Genomic DNA, 17,345 nt, shown 5'->3' on the forward strand with positions numbered 1-17,345 from the left:
TCCCCTTCAAGTACTTTTCAATGTAATCAAAGTGGTGAATCCAAGCATGCATTATGAGTACATCCCAAAACCAAATGCATGGAAGGATGGGAGACAGATATTCTTCCATGCTTTGTGGTGCTTCCCTCAGTGTGTCGAGGCCTTTAGGCACTGTCGTCCTGTCTTCTCCATTGATGGTACATTCTTGATTGACAAATACCAGAGCAAACTTCTTATAGCCATATCCTGTGACGTGAATAATAAGTTGGTTCCTTTGGCATTTGCTTTGGCTGAGAAGGAGAACAATGATAGTTGAGGATGGTTCTTGAGGCTAGTCCGAATACATGTGGTTGGGCCTAGCAGGAGGTTGGTGTCATATCTGATAGGCACCAGGGCATACTTAATGCGTGCGAGAGCAGATAGAGGGGTATGCACCTTTGCACCATTGTTGGTGTACTCGGTACCTTGCCGAGAATCTACTCCAGAAGGATGGTGTGAAGGATAACTTTGATCTATTCTAGGAGGCTGCTCCACAACTTGAGGACAAGTACTTTCAGAAAAAGTTGGAGCAGGTTAGAACCACATCAAATGTAGAAGGTAGACAATGGCTCATAGGTTTGATGAGGGATTTGGAGAAATGGACAAGAGCTCACGATGTCGATGGATGGAGGTATGAGTTTTAGTATAGCAACATGGCGGAATCATTCAATAAGTTGCTATTGGGGATCCGTGGTATGCCCATGAATGCAATCGTTCAATTCACCTTCTACAAGCTTGTTGCATGGTTCAATGATAGACACACCCATGCATTGAAGTTGCAAAGTGATAGAGAGATATGGGCTCTAAAACCAAAGGCACACCTAGAGAAGGCAAATGAAAGGGCTGGCACACATGAGGTTATATGTTTTGACCATGCCACAAGGACTTATAAGGTCAAGCATAGGGGTGGTACAACGTCCAACGGCGAGGTCCGAGAGTCAAGGATGCATGTGGTAATCTTCCAAGATTTCACATGCACTTGTCGTAAACCAAGGCAGTACCACTTTCTATGTTCTCATTTGGTGGTAGGAGCTAGGCATCACAACTTTAATATCGAGAATAGGATACCTCACGAGTTCAGTGTCGACACGCTTGTGCACACATGGAGCCCCCACTTCATGCCTTTTTGGGACCCTAGAGAGTGGCCTCCATATGATGGGCCAAAGTACATTGCGGATCCAGCTTACCGTTGGAACAAGCATGGATCAAGGAAGAGGAGGAGGCACATGATGGTTATGGATCAAATACCTAGAAGAATGAGGCATGGGAGAGGAACCCCATTTCTTACTGACCTCGAGCAATATGAGTGCGGTAAGTGTGGTAGACTAGGACACAATTCATGCACTTGCCATTGGCAGATTAGTGAGGTGTGACTATTGGTTGTTTTCATTATTTCATATTTGTCGTATTCATTCAATTAATTATGCATGTCTCAATTTATGCTTGTAATTGTGTCAATTACTTATACATTTCTAAGTTTATGTTTCATTGTATACTAAATTTCGATTTCATTGACTTTTTTGTAGGATAGCGCAATTCTACTTGCTCGACCCGATGTACGAGGAGACCCACCGAGGATGTCTCATAGCAGAGGGGTAGATAATAATCTATATGTTTTGTTCAAATTTTTTTGAGCGTACATGTGTTCGTGAAGTAATGGGAGACTATGTTTTATTCTATGTAGGACCTTCCGCTCCTTCGTCCTAGAACCCACAATGGGTTCTTGGACATGCAGTACGACAACAGGTACACTCCTTTCCTACAAAGAGTTGGCCTAGATGTCATCTCTTTTCAGGTTCATCGTGGGTTGCCCAAGTTCAACTCAATGGCCATAACTGTGTTGGTTGACAAGTATTATCTTTAATCATTGCCTTCATTCATGGCCATTTGTTCATGCGCTTGCCTTTTTGACATGTAATATTGCTTTGTCTAAAATGTAGGTGGCGGCCAGAGACTCATAGCTTTCACTTGCCTTTCGGAGAGATGACAGTCACGCTTCAGGACTGTCAGGAGATGCTAGGTCTGAGGATTCACGACAACACAGTGACTAGGCAGTGCAGGTTAGAAGGCTAGAGAGCATGAGTAGAGGCCTTCCTTGAGAGTGAGGTTGGCAAGCAAGGGGCTCGCACTTCTGGAGTTCTAATCTCCTGGCTCCGGCAAGAGTTCACATAGTGCCATGAGGAGGTAGATGAGGAGATAGTTGGGTACTACTATAGGGCATGGATCCTACACCTGTTTGCCTACGTTCTCTTCCCCGACGCCATGGGTGACACTACGTCGTGGATGTGGGTCCACTGCCTCAGTGACTGGGACCAGGCAGGTCAGTATAGCTGGGGCTCTATAGTGTTGGGTTTTCTTTACCAGTAGTTTTGTGAGGCGTGTTGTCGGACTTCGTCCTCAGTGTCACTTGGTGGATGCGTGTATCTGCTCTAGTTGTGGATGTGGGCTCATCTACCAGTTGGCCATCCCGAGGTTTTGGCTCATTGTGAGTGGTTCCTAGGCCAGCCTCCACATCGGCAGCCGATGTGGGCGTACCTTTGGGACCAGGTTAGGGTTCCGCATGCGAGGTTAGAGCGGGAGTACATTGAGTTCACGAACGAGCTAGACATGCTCATGGTGTGTAGTGTAGGTAAATTTTATTTCCCATGCTGGTTTGAAATGGTTTAGTATAGCATCTAACATCTTGTTTGGACATGTTGCAGGTGTCGTGGGAGCCGTACGATGGAGAGGGGCACTTTCTTTTCAGTTGAGCAACATGTGTGGGTGCAACGATGACTTCTATAAGATGAGGTGCCCTCTAATCTGTTTCTATGCTGTCGAGTTCCACCTACAAGATAGAGTTGCACGCCAATTTAGAGTGAGACAGCTTTGGCCAACGGCTCCATTCTCGACTGACGTTGACTTACACAAGTAAGTGTTTTGCTATTTTAATTGTCTCGTGATAGTCCATTTCCATTAATTCCTATATAAGATGAAGTAATGATGACATACGTATACTTTTAATATGGTGACATATACATGGATTGAGATGAATGTGCGTGTATGGGTATTTCTTGTTCTCATCATTATGGCAAGTTATATGACTATGGGTTCAACCCATGTCATGATCTATTTTCTCTTTTTTCTTTGAAACCCACATGGTAACATTTTCCATAGTGAAGCTTACATATGATGATACAGTTATGTATGATTTCTTCAATCACTCTATACCTTTCTTGAGAAGCTTGCATCAAATAGCCCCATCATATAGCTTAGGCGCCATCGTTTTACAGCATCAATTTCATACCAGCCAGAAACTAACATCTTACGTAATGTGCAGGTTGGATCATTAGAAGAACAGGAAGATTTTTGATTGGGAGAAGCACCACCAGTACTGCATTGAACAATAGGAGCTGTTGCACGACAACGTGGACGAGAACAACGAGCCGCACACGAACCGTGAGTATAGGCGCTACCATGCTTGGTACCAACGTGCGACACGTTGCAGTCTGAGGCTACAATGGACACAAGATGACTATGCCGACATCGAGTCCTTCGACGATGAAGACACGGCGTACGACCAAACTACTCGTGTAGGAAGGCAAGTGGAGGCAGGACCAATTTTGGATAGAGTGGTAAGTCAATTGCCTTATTTTTCTATATTAAGTTGCATACCAATACATTCTGCGTTTAAGGTCTCTATTTTAGTTAGTGGCACCTTTGAGTCATAGCATCCTTATAATTTAGTACAACTGATGGAGTTAAGGAACTGGTCAAGAATTAACTAGTACTCTGTACTAGATTCGTAGCGTCCTTATTTTTCAATGTCCACCACAATCTTACTGTGAACTTTGTTGCAGGGCAATACCCTCAAATGCTCGGTTGAAGACATTGAGCGCTTTTATCCGAGAGTCAGGGACGACGACACGCATAGCTTCCTAGATATAAGATTTAAAATATTCTTTAAAATATATTATTAATATGCTAAATTCTTTTAGTTAACATTATTTTGTACAACAGAGACTGTCACGTCGGCTACGCCGTGCGGCTGCTCGTTATGGTTGTAGGACAGCCATTACGCAAAAAGTGCACGTTCCTTCCGCAGGCAGAGAAGGCTTAGGTTTATCTAGCCAAGCACCTACAGGGTCCATAGGCATTGCATACGAGGATGAGGTGGACCAGAGGCATGAGGAACTTGGCCTGTCTCAGCTCTAGGATGCTCCCTCGACTCAGCCTACATAGCCTTCAGGCACTAGGCGACGCCATCCACCTGACCCTTACACTCCAAGCACCGACGCTCTTGGTCACAAGGGTAAGGGTAAGACTAGAAGGCAGTGAGAGTTTGTGGTAGATGTTATTATGTAGTATTATGGACTTTGTGGATTTTCATTATGAACTATTATGGACTGTATGGACTATTATTATCGAATATGAACTACTATGTACTATAATTATGGACTGTGTGGACTATTAATATGCTCATGTATATGATTTTAGATGAATGTGGCATATATTTGTATGTTTGTACATGTTGTATTGAGGTTAAATATTCATCTCATATTTGTGTATGGATGGCATCAAAAAATAGGGCAAATTATGGCGAAATTTTCTGCCTAAAGTACATATTAATCAACGACATTAGTTTTTTCGGTTCAAAGTAGTGATTGAAGTCTGAAATCGAATAGGCTTTTTAGTCATGGAATCTAGAAGAAATAGCCTTTATAGTGATTTGTCATGTCACTGTCGAATAGACTTTTCAGTGTCCTTCAAAATAGTGATTGAAATCTAAAATCAAATAGGCTTTTCAATCATGGAATTTAGGCTCTCCTGTGTCCTATGATGTAGGCTTTTTGGTGATTTTGAGTAGACTTTTTAGGAGCATTTACAGCATAATACAACGGTTAGCAAACCTGCCTTCGCCTATATATATGCATTCTAGGATGCATTGCTAACCAAAAGGAAAACCAAACTAGTATTTGGTTTTGTTGGAGTAGGAATGTCTGGAGGGTCATCTAGAGGAAAGGGTTTTGGGAGTGGGAGAGGAAGGGGGGGACGAAGGGAACTCTCATTGTGTGGGAGGGGTCTCTTGGGCCTAATTTCTTTAAGGAACCAGTGTATCAGTTTCCTCCCAAGAGCAAGAGTGATTTCACTAAAGAGTGCCCTCTCAGAGGATACGATAATAGGAAGGAAGATTGATAAAAATGCATACATGATGAGGACTGCTTAGTACAGATGTTCACCGAGGGGATCGATGGATGTGGTAGAACCTCCTAAGTTATAGGGCCCACATGCACCTGTCATAGTCCGACGACCTTTGACATCTATGCATATGTTTCCATGAACTTAAAAAGACTATCGGGTGTCCTCGGGGAACCCCGAATCATCCACGATTTCTGAGCAGGATCACGTTACAGAGTCATTGCAGTATTACAACATTTATTCAAATATCAACACGAGAGTAAAAACAACGGAAGTCTTACGATAACATAGTTTACAAACTAGTTGTTTCAAACCTTACAGACTAAGTTCGATAATTATTACAAACCATAGTAGTAGTGGAGTGGCATAATTAATATATACATAACACACAAAATAAACATCCTGCCCAAGGATCACACATTTACTTCTCATCGTCAGAACAAACGATAGTCATGCAGCACGATCCAAAACAGATCTGCTCATGAGGCTCACCTGCAACAAGGGTCAACGAACCCTGAGTACAAAAGTACTCAACAAGACTTATCCGAAATATTAACTGATAAACTCAGTAATGCAGGCTCAGGAATTCAAGGTATTGCTTTAACAATGATCAAAGTTCTTTTGCGTAAAAGCTCTTTTAACAACATTCTTTATATAGAAAACTTCTCAAGAATTATATACAAAGCTGACACGATCCGCACTGAGATCATGAAACTTCATATCCAACACCTTCACAAGCCTTATTCAAGTTCCGGTTATTAATTCTATGATGATGAACAGTGAGTTGAGTCTCCATAATCGAGGAGCAACGATGATTCGAACTGATTAAACAACCCAGCTGGGGATTCCAGACCACACGACATATGCAGGTCCCCGACCTACATATACCAACCTACCCTCGGATCCTCTAAAACAAGAACAGGTCCGCGCCACCCGAGAATACAGTACTCCACCATTCCAGCCCATGGCCACGTGGGTACACGCTATTCCCGCCATCTCTCCACTCCCAGTGCGCGAGTAGCCATTCTTATAATAGAATAACCGAGTAAAGGCTTACCGGAGTATGTGGTTAGTACTACAAATTCTCACCTCATGTAATTCAACAACGGACGTGCCTTAATCGACACAGGTGGAAAGAACCTGCTCACAAGACCTCCATGTCTTGTGGCTCACACACACCGAGTCCGCCCGGTCTAGATTTATTACTCCACATTCCCATATCACATGCTAACTTAATTAACCAATGTTCCATTTAAAACTTGCAGGTGGCAGGTAGTCACCCGACTTTCATCGTTCTACGCATAGCTAACCAAAACTAGGCATATACGAGTTTAAAACTGGTAATATGGTAAACATGGAATAACAAGGGTGATAATGCACCAATTAGGCTCTTACTTAACTCCTAATCACTTAATGCAGTACCGGAAAGCAAAAGCGAAATTAATTTGTAAAACACAAGGTAGGGTTGTATGCATCCGGGGCTTGCCTTCGTTGACGGAAAAGTCCAGTTCCTGCGACGTTACACAAGTATTCGATCTGACCTCAACAGACGGATTAACCTCCTCAACAACTTGATTAACTACCATGTTTTCACCTTCATTCACTACACGTAATAACAATGCCATGTTTAACATGATGCGGAATACGAAACATGATGCTCGATGATGGATGCAAAAATTAACAATTTGAATACAACTTTCCTTCGTGGTACAGTTGCGAGTCAAACAACTAAATCTTTTTCGTAACACATACATCAATTGCCAAGGATCATTATCAACTAATGACCCAAGGTCATCACTCAATCCAAAATTTTAAACAAAACCTAAATCATTAAAGGTTACTATTTGCTTTTATGAATTAATTATTTAATTCAAAATCATGAAATAAATCAACTTATTCTAATTGAGCTCAAAATTTTTGTAAATGTTCATTACATGATAAGTAAGTGACAAAACAAATTTCATAATTTTTGGACAATTAAATAAGCCTAGAAAAATCATGGAAATCCATTTATTAATAAATGGAGCAATTTTTTATCACATGCAAAAATTGCTGAAAAAACATTATTTTATATTTTTCTTAAATAATATACATTACAGAGGAGTCACACAAAAATTTTCATAATTTTTGGAGCTCTAAATAAATCTACACAAAAATAACAAAAATAGACACTTTTCATTCAAATCTGAAAATAGAAAAATCTATTTGAATGCTGAGTCACTGACAACGGGTCCCACCTGTCATCCCTAACCTCATGCGCTGACCACGATGGCGACGGCGCTGACCGACGTAAACTCATCGATGGTGAGCCCAACGGCGACGGCCAACGTACCAAAATGATCATCAAGACTAGGCGCATCGATTGACGTCCCTATCAGCCCTGATTACGGTCCTATACTAGCTCGTCGTCGGCCATGGCGGACGTGGTGGCACGGCAGCGCTACGCCGGTGGTGTGTGACCGGTAGAGCTCAAACAAGGGATCTAGGAAGCACCAGTGTCTCACCTCGAACACGTTGAAGCAAGGAGCGAGGTCGGAGAAGCAACGGAGAGGCGTGACGACGATCACGGTGATCACGGCGGAGCAAAACGTCGTCGGCGATGGTGTACCGGCGACTGCAGTGGTCAAAATGAGCAACCAGCTATGGATTAAGTACTACATCATTGAGACAAAATAGAATCAGCCAAAACCAGGGACGGAGATGCACCGTGGAGCTCTGGCCGCGGCGATTCGTGCTCGGCGGAGGAGTTGCCTGCTGCGAGGAAGAAGACGATGCAACTCGAGTTCCTGACTAAGACTAGCTGAATTGGTGGGTCGGCTGGATGCGCAAAGATATGGCAGAGCTGGAGCACGCTTTGCCGAGACAGCAATGGCGCTAGGTCAACGGTGAGAGCTCGATGGAGCTGCGGCGGCGGTGACTGGAAAAACAGAGAAGGAAGAAAAACGATGACGACGGCGTCTCGGTTCTTATAACACGACTCAGAAGCTCAAGGAAGCCACGATGGAGCCGTTTCCACGCCAGCGTGACGCCAAGGACGGCCACGACGCACCTGGAACGCTGAAGAAGGTCGCCGGCGGTGTAGCTACGGCGGTGAACACTGTTCACAGTATTTACAACTTTGCCATTCGCCAAAATTCACAAATTACTCCCAAATTTTCATAACAACTCAAAAATCTCCAAAAACAAAAGTTGTTAAAAATCAAAAGTTCTACAACTTTTCTTTTATAACCATCTTCTAATTCGGTCTAGTTTTTGAAATGAACTTTTAAATTTAAAAGGGGAAAATTAACGAATTACGCCTTTTCAAATTACTCCTAATTTTTCCAAACAACTTGAAAAACTCCAAATATAAACTTTGCTTAACTAGTCAAGCTCTACACTTTTGCTTTAAGGCTCAACCCCAAAATATGCTTAGATTTTGAAATGGATTTTCAGGGTAGGATTTAAATGTTGAAAAGCGGGGTTTTCTCGAAAAATTCAAAATCCAAACAAACTTTGAACTTGAGTCAAACAATACAATGCAACACATACCCCATAAATATAAACTTGTGTTAGTGTATGCATCTCAAAGTTTTCACCAAATGCCAAATGCTTTGCAATGCATATGATGACATGTCAGATTTTAATATTTAAACACCCGAGGTGTTACAATCCTTCCCCCTAAAAGAAATCTTGCCTCGAGATTCAAAGCCATAGGGTAAGTAATGGAAAAGGAAATGTGTCGCGAGAACACATACAAACTCTGTCCATAAAACAGCTGAGGTCCCTTTACAAAACACAATTTGTAGTAACCGAGCTCAACTAACATTACTCTATTCTATATTGACGCTAAAAATTAGGGAAACTTTTCTAACAAGTAATCTTCTGATTCCCAAGTAGCTTCCTCTTCTGAATGTTGATTCCATTGTATTTTATAGAACTTGATTGCCCGTCTTCAAGTAACACGATCTTTCCGATCTAACACTCGGATAGGATATTCGGAATAAGTTAAATCCGGTTCTAGTTCCACTCCTTCAACTTCAACGTTCTGTTTAGGCACTCGGAGACATTTTTTTAATTGAGAAACATGGAACACATCATGCACAGCTGCGAGATGTTCAGGTAATTTCAAGCGATATGCTACTTTTCCATACCTCTCCAAAATTTGATACGGTCCAATGTATCAGGGTGCCAACTTTCCTTTAATACCAAAACGGTTAACTCCCTTCATTGGTGATACTTTCAGATATACAAAATCTCCTTTGTTGAATACCAATGGTCTCCATCTTCTATCTGCATAACTCTTTTGTCGGGATTGAGCTATCTTCAAATTACTCTGTATTTGCCTAACCTTGTCTTCTGTTTCTTTTACAAGGTCAACTCCAAAGAATCTTCTCTCTCTAGGCTCAGACCAACTCAACGATGTTCTGCATCTACGACCATAGAGTGCTTCAAATGGAGCCATTCTAATGCTTTCCTGATAACTATTGTTGTATGAGAACTCAGCCAAAGGTAAGCATTCGTCCCACTTATTGGAATAGTTAAGGACACAACACCTTAACATATCTTCAAGTACTTGATTAACTCTTTTAGTCTGTCCATCAGTCTAAGGATGATAAACTGTACTATACAGAAGTTTAGTACCCAATGAAGAATGTAATTGTTTTCAAAAGTTGGAGACAAACTGTGTACCCCTATCTGACATAATAGTCATGGGTACTCCATGGAGACTCATGATTCTTGCTAAGTACATTTTGGCATATTGGATCGTAGGATATATTGTCTTGACTGGAAGAAAATGCGCTGACTTAGTGAGCCGATCTACAATAACCCATACTAAGTCAAATCCCTTTGATGTCTTGGGTAGACCAACAATAAAGTCCATACTTATGTCCTCCCACTTCCAAGATGGAATAGGTAATGGTTGTAACTCACCAGCAGACTTCAAATGTATAGCTTTCACCTTTTGACAAGTATCACACTTTGCTATATATCTAGCAATCTCTATTTTCATTTTAGTCCACTAGAATCTTTGCTTCAAGTCATGGTACATCTTGTTACTTTCCGGATGGATTGATAACCTAGTACCATGTGCCTCATCTAGAATTGACTGCCGCAACTCAGGAACTTTTGGTACCACCAGGCGATCCTTGAACCATAACACATCTTCACCATCTATGCTAAAGCATTCTGCCTTTCCATTCTTGACTCTTTCCTTGATATGGGCTATACCCTTGTTTTCCTTTTAAGCAGCAATAACTTGATCTCGAATAGTGGCTTCAACAATTATGTTGGTCAAACTTCCTTGTTGAATTACTTCTACATTCAACTTTTCCATTTCTTGACATAAATTCAAACCCATTGTTCTCACTGTTAGACAATTGCAATAACTTTTGCGACTGAGGGCATCTGCAACTACATTTGCTTTACCAGGGTGATAATGTACTTCCAAATCGTAATCCTTAATCAGTTCTAACCATCTTCTTTGTCGCATGTTCAACTCTGACTGAGTGAAGATATACTTTAAGCTCTTGTGGTCTGTATACATATGGTACATATTACCAAGCAGGTAATGCCGCCAAATCTTCAGAGCATGAACCACAGCTGCTAACTCCAAGTCATGAGTCGGATAGTGTTCTTCATGTTGCTTAAGTTGCCGGGATGCATAGGCAATAACTCGGCCTTCTTGCATCAACACACATCCAATACCAATACCTGAAGCATCATAATAAACATCAAACGGCTTCTCGATATCAGGTTGGGCTAATACTGGTGCAGTGGTTAACAGTCTCTTTAAAGTCTGGAAAGCCTCCTCACAATCTGATGACCAGACAAACTTAACTTGGTTCTTCAACAATTCAGTTATGGACTTTGATATTTTTGAGAAATCTGGAATAAACCGACGGTAATACCCCGCCAATCCTAGAAAACTCCGAACTTGATGAACTATGGCTGGTGGTTTCCAATCAAGCACATCCTTCACTTTGCTAGGATCAACTGCAACTCCTTCGGATGACAAGACATGTCCAAGCAATTGCACTTCCTTAAGCCAAAAATCACACTTGCTGAACTTGGCATATAGTTGATGTTCTCTCAAGCGGGTCAGAACAATTCTAAGATGTTCCGCATGTTCTTTCTTATTCTTGGAATATACTAAAATGTCATCAATAAACACCACTACAAACTTGTCTAGCTTAGGCATGAATACTGAGTTCATCAGATACATGAAATGAGCTAGAGCATTTGTCAAACCAAAAGACATTACCAAGTATTCATATAATCCATATCTTGTGATAAATGCCGTTTTGGGAATATCTTTAGGCTTTATCTTAATTTGATGATACCCTGATCTCAAATCTATCTTGGAGAAAACTTTGGCTCCGGCCAATTGATCAAAAAGCAAATCTATCCAAGGTAGTGGATACTTATTCTTGATGGTCACTTCATTCAATGGACGATAGTCAACACATAACCTCAGGGTCTCATCTTTCTTTTTCACAAAAATTGCCGGACATCCCCAAGGTGAAGAACTAGGTTGGATAAATCCTTTCTCAATCAATTCTTGTAACTGGGTCTTTAACTCGGCCAATTCCTTAGGTGGCATCCTATAAGCTCTCCAAGAAATCGGAGCTGTTCTAGGTTGTAACTCTATATTGAACTGTACATCCCTATCAGGTGGTAGACCGGGTAAATCTTCAGGAAATACATCCAGAAATTCACACACTACCGGAATATCTCTAATCTCTTTGACAGCAGTTGCACAAATCTTGCCCACTGATCTTCTTAGGGTTGGAAGTTGGATAAGAAGTTGAGAATTACTATCCGGCAAACTCACTCTTAAGGTCCTATTCAAAGCATCTATAACAGCCTTATGCTGATACATCCAATTCATTCCCAAAATTACATCTATATCCTGATCCTTAAGGATAATCATGGTAGTGGGAAAAATATGCCCACCCAGGTTTACGGGTACCTGGTATACCATTTCCTTAGTACATAGACGTCCCCCGGGCGACTGTATAAAGAAACTTTCCTTTGTTGCCCCAATTGAAATTTCATGCTTCACGACAAATGTTCTATTGATGAATGAATGCGATGCGCCAGAATCAAAAAGTATAACTGCAGGATGATTGGCAACAGGAAACATACCCATCATCACTAGTTCCCCTTCCGGAATTTCTCCAACTTGAATATAGAACACCCGTCCTGTCTTCTTCTCATCTTTGTCCTTCTGAGCATTCTGATTGGGGTTCTTGTTTGGTGCCTGACCCTATTGTTGATTGGCAGAGGCCTTTTGATAATTTTGATTAGCCTGCCTAGGATATGGACATTCCCTGGAGAAATGACCAGTCCTTCCACAATTGTAACACGGATAGTTGTGACCCTGGGATGTTGGAGCATTGCCACCAGGAGCATTGGTTGACTGTGAATTCGGATAGGTTATAGCAGGACGGACATTTGACTGTTGCCCAACTTGGAACTGTGGCGGACGGTAAGGAGGACGATTATGATGTACCGGATGATAAATCACCCTCTGCCTCTTCTGATTTCTCCCAAAAGATCCAGACATCACACTCTTTTTCTTTTTGAGCTCCTTATGCTGCCGATACTTTGACTCTAAAGCAATTGCAATATTTACTGCCTCATGATAAGTAACATTGGTGCAAGTGGTCATTATAGTCTGCAACTTGGTATTCAGGCCTCTCATAAACCACCTCTTCTTCTTAGCATCAGTATTGACATGTTTGGATGCATATTGGGACAGATGATTAAATCTTCCCACATACTGCATCACGGTTTGATCTCCTTGTTTTAAAGCAAGGAATTCATCTAGCTTCATAGCCATCACTCCTTCAGGGATATAATGGGCTCTGAAGGTAGTACGGAACTCAGCCCAAGTGATTGGAATGCCAACTGGTTGCATAGCCACTAAGTTTGCCCACCAAGCACTTGCTGCTCCTCTAAGTTGCTGGGCGGCAAACGCAGGTTTCTGATACTCCGTGCATGGAATAAGGTCAAATTTCTGCTCCATGGTTCGAAGCTAGTCATCAGCCTCCAATGGTTCATCTGCCTTGGTGAACACCGGGGGTCTTATGTCTATGAAATCAACATATGTAGCCTCCTGTCTGTTATGGTGGCGTCCATGGTTTCCATGCATGTGATTCTGATTACTCTGAGCCATCTCATGAAGCAAACGAGAATTTTCAGCCATCACATTGACAAGTGCGGTTATAGCATCAGCTAAATTTGTTGGAACTGGTGGCGGATCTGGAATACCGTCCTCATCTTGTGAAGTTCCTGGAATAAACGAACCCCGCGTACGACGCATCTGCTCATAACAAACCAAACTTTATTCACATGTCTTTATTGAATTGTACCAAAGCTTACTCTAGACACATTATATAGAGTTTACTAATGTACAAACAAACCCACGAGTACAAAAACAAAACTACATAGCTTAACTAGAGCTACTACTATACTACTCTACTCTTTTCCTCAATTTCTTCAAACTTCAGGCTCGATATCCATTCCGGAATTATTACCGCCTTCATCATCACTTTCATCGATCATTACTAATTCTTTAGGATCTTCTTCTTCTTCCTCTCCCGATTCATCATCATCAGCAAGGATGACACCGGGGTCCATGGCATCAGCTTTAGGCTCATGATTAGGATTTAGTAGATTGCTAAGCCTATGAACTTCCTCATGTAGATAGGTATTATGTTCTTCTAAATCTTCTACATAGAATTCTAGCTCATGAGTTCTAGCTCTAGCTACATTTTCCCTCTGCCAAGCTTCATTTCTTCCCTCCACCGTATGAACCAACATACGTTCGCAGTTCCTATGCGTGGTAGTGAGATGCCTCAATTGACCCTGTAATTCTCCTATTTGTATAACATCCAAAGCCCTATCTCTAGTAGATTGTGCTAACTCTATAGAAACCCTCAGTATCTCTGCCTGGGGATCAGGCCTAGTACTGCTACTACTAGCACCATCATTTCTAGGGGCAAGTTGGTGACGAGGAACTCCTTTGGGTCCAGTGGACTTACGGGGCATCATCTTAGCACGAGCCATACTGTAGGAAGCCAATTTAATCCAAGTGAGACCATTTGATCAAAATCCAAAAAGTAGCTACGATGGATTACATTCCTCAAACCAGACTCACTACTCAACTCCAGACTAAGAGGTGAAGGAAGTAACGAGTGAATTATTCATGATGCATGAATCGTTCTTACGAACAAAAACATCAAAGTTTATAATGCACATAAATAACATTTATTTTTACATAGGGCATAATAAGATTACTACTCCACCACACAAAACCATTTTAATCAAATATGGAATGGTGAGAAAGAAATAAGATAAGTCAGAAGCAATTTGGACCAAATTATCAAGTTAAATTTAGTCATCCCAAATCATTTTAAAGTTTTTGTAAAACAATACAACAAAAACCTTGTAACGATAGCGCTCTGATACCATTCTGTGGCAGAACCTCCTAAGTTATAGGGCCCACATGCACCTATCATAGTCCGACGACCTTTGACATCTATGCATATGTTTCCATGAACTTAAAAAGACTGTCGGGTGTCCTCGGGGAACCCCGAATCATCCATGATTTCCGAGCAGGATCACGTTACAGAGTCATTGCAGTATTACAACATTTATTCAAATATCAACACCAGAGTAAAAACAACAGAAGTCTTATGATAACATAGTTTACAAACTAGTTATTTCAAACCTTACAAACTAAGTTCGATAATTATTACAAACCATAGTAGTAGTGGAGTGGCATAATTAATATATACATAACACACAAAATAAACATCCTGCCCAAGGATCACACATTTACTTCTCATCGTCAGAACAAACGATAGTCATGCAGCACGATCTAAAACAGATCTGCTCATGAGGCTCACCTGCAACAAGGGTCAACGAACCCTGAGTACAAAAGTACTCAACAAGACTTATCCGAAATATTAACTGATAAACTCAGTAATGCAGGCTCAGGAATTCAAGGTATAGCTTTAACAATGATCAAAGTTCTTTTGCGTAAAAGCTCTTTTAACAACATTCTTTATATAGAAAACTTCTCAAGAATTATATACAAAGCTGACACGATCCGCACTGAGATCATGAAACTTCATATCCAACACCTTCACAAGCCTTATTCAAGTTCCGGTTATTAATTCTATGATGATGAACAGTGAGTTGAGTCTCCATAACCGAGGAGCAACGACGATTCGAACCGATTAAACAACCCAGCTGGGGATTCCAGACCACACGACATATGCAGGTCCCCGACCTACATATACCAACCTACCCTCGGATCCTCTAAAACAAGAATGGGTCCGCGCCACCCGAGAATACAGTACTCCACCATTCCAGCCCATGGCCACGTGGGTACACACTATTCCTGTCATCTCTCCACTTCCAGTGCGCGAGTAGCCATTCTTATAATAGAATAACCGAGTAAAGGCTTACCGGAGTATATGGTTAGTACTACAAATTCTCACCTCATGCAATTCAACAACGGACGTGCCTTAATCGACACAGGCGGAAAGAACCTGCTCACAAGACCTCCATGTCTTGTGGCTCACACACACCGAGTCCGCTCGGTCTAGATTTATTACTCCACATTCCCATATCACATGCTAACATAATTAACCAATGTTCCATTTAAAACTTGCAGGTGGCAGGTAGTCACCCGACTTTCATCGTTCTATGCATAGCTAAGCAAAACAAGGCATATACGAGTTTAAAACTAGTAATATGGTAAACATGGAATAACAAGGGTGATAATGCACCAATTAGGCTCTTACTTAACTCCTAATCACTTAATGCAGTACCAGAAAGCAAAAGCGAAATTAATTTGTAAAACACAAGGTAGGGTTGTATGCATCCGGGGCTTGCCTTCGTTGACGGAAAAGTCCAGTTCCTGCGACGTTACACAAGTATTCGATCCGACCTCAATAGACGGATTAACCTCCTCAACAACTTGATTAACTACCACGTTTTCACCTTCGTTCACTACACGTAATAACAATGCCATGTTTAACATGATGCGGAATACGAAACATGATGCTCGATGATGGATGCAAAAATTAACAATTTGAATACAACTTTCCTTCGCGGTACAGTTGCAAGTCAAACAACTAAATCTTTTTTGTAACACATACATCAATTGCCAAGGATCATTATCAACTAATGACCCAAGGTCATCACTCAATCCAAAATTTCAAACAAAACCTAAATCATTAAAGGTTACTATTTGCTTTTATGAATTAATTATTTAATTCAAAATCATGAAATAAATCAACTTATTCTAATTGAGCTCAAAATTTTTGTAAATGTTCATTACATGATAAGTAAGTGACAAAACAAATTTCATAATTTTTGGACAATTAAATAAGCCTAGAAAAATCATGGAAATCCATTTATTAATAAATTGAGCAATTTTTTATCACATGCAAAAATTGCTGAAAAAACATTATTTTATATTTTTCTTAAATAATATACATTACAGAGGAGTCACACAAAAATTTTCATAATTTTTGGAGCTCTAAATAAATCTACACAAAAATAACAAAAATAGACACTATTCATTCAAATCTGAAAATAGAAAAATCTATTTGAACGCTGAGTCACTGACAACGGGTCCCACCTGTCATCCCTAACCTCGCGCGCTGACCACGATGGCGACGGCGCTGACCGACGTAAACTCGTCGACGGTGAGCCCAACGGCAACGGCCAACGTACCAAAATGATCATCAAGACTAGGCGCATCGATTGACGTCCCTATCAGCCCTGATTACGGTCCTATACTAGCTCGTCGTCGGCCATGGCGGACGTGGTGGCACGGCAGCGCTACGCCAGCAGTGTGCGACCGGTAGAGCTCAAACAAGGGATCCAGGAAGCACCAGTGGCTCACCCCGAACACGTTGAAGCAAGGAGCGAGGTCGGAGAAGCAACGGAGAGGCGTGACGACGATCACGGTGATCACGGCGGAGCAAAACGTCGTCGGCGATGGTGTACCAGCGACTGCAGTGGTCAAAATGAGCAACCAGCTATGGATTAAGTACTACATCATCGAGACGAAACAGAATCAGCCAAAACCAGGGACGGAGATGCACCGTGGAGCTCTGGCCACGGCGAATCGTGCTCGGCGGAGG

The sequence above is a fragment of the Miscanthus floridulus genome, chromosome 1 (genome assembly GCF_019320115.1).
Source record: "Miscanthus floridulus cultivar M001 chromosome 1, ASM1932011v1, whole genome shotgun sequence".
NCBI classification, from domain to species: domain Eukaryota; kingdom Viridiplantae; phylum Streptophyta; class Magnoliopsida; order Poales; family Poaceae; genus Miscanthus; species Miscanthus floridulus.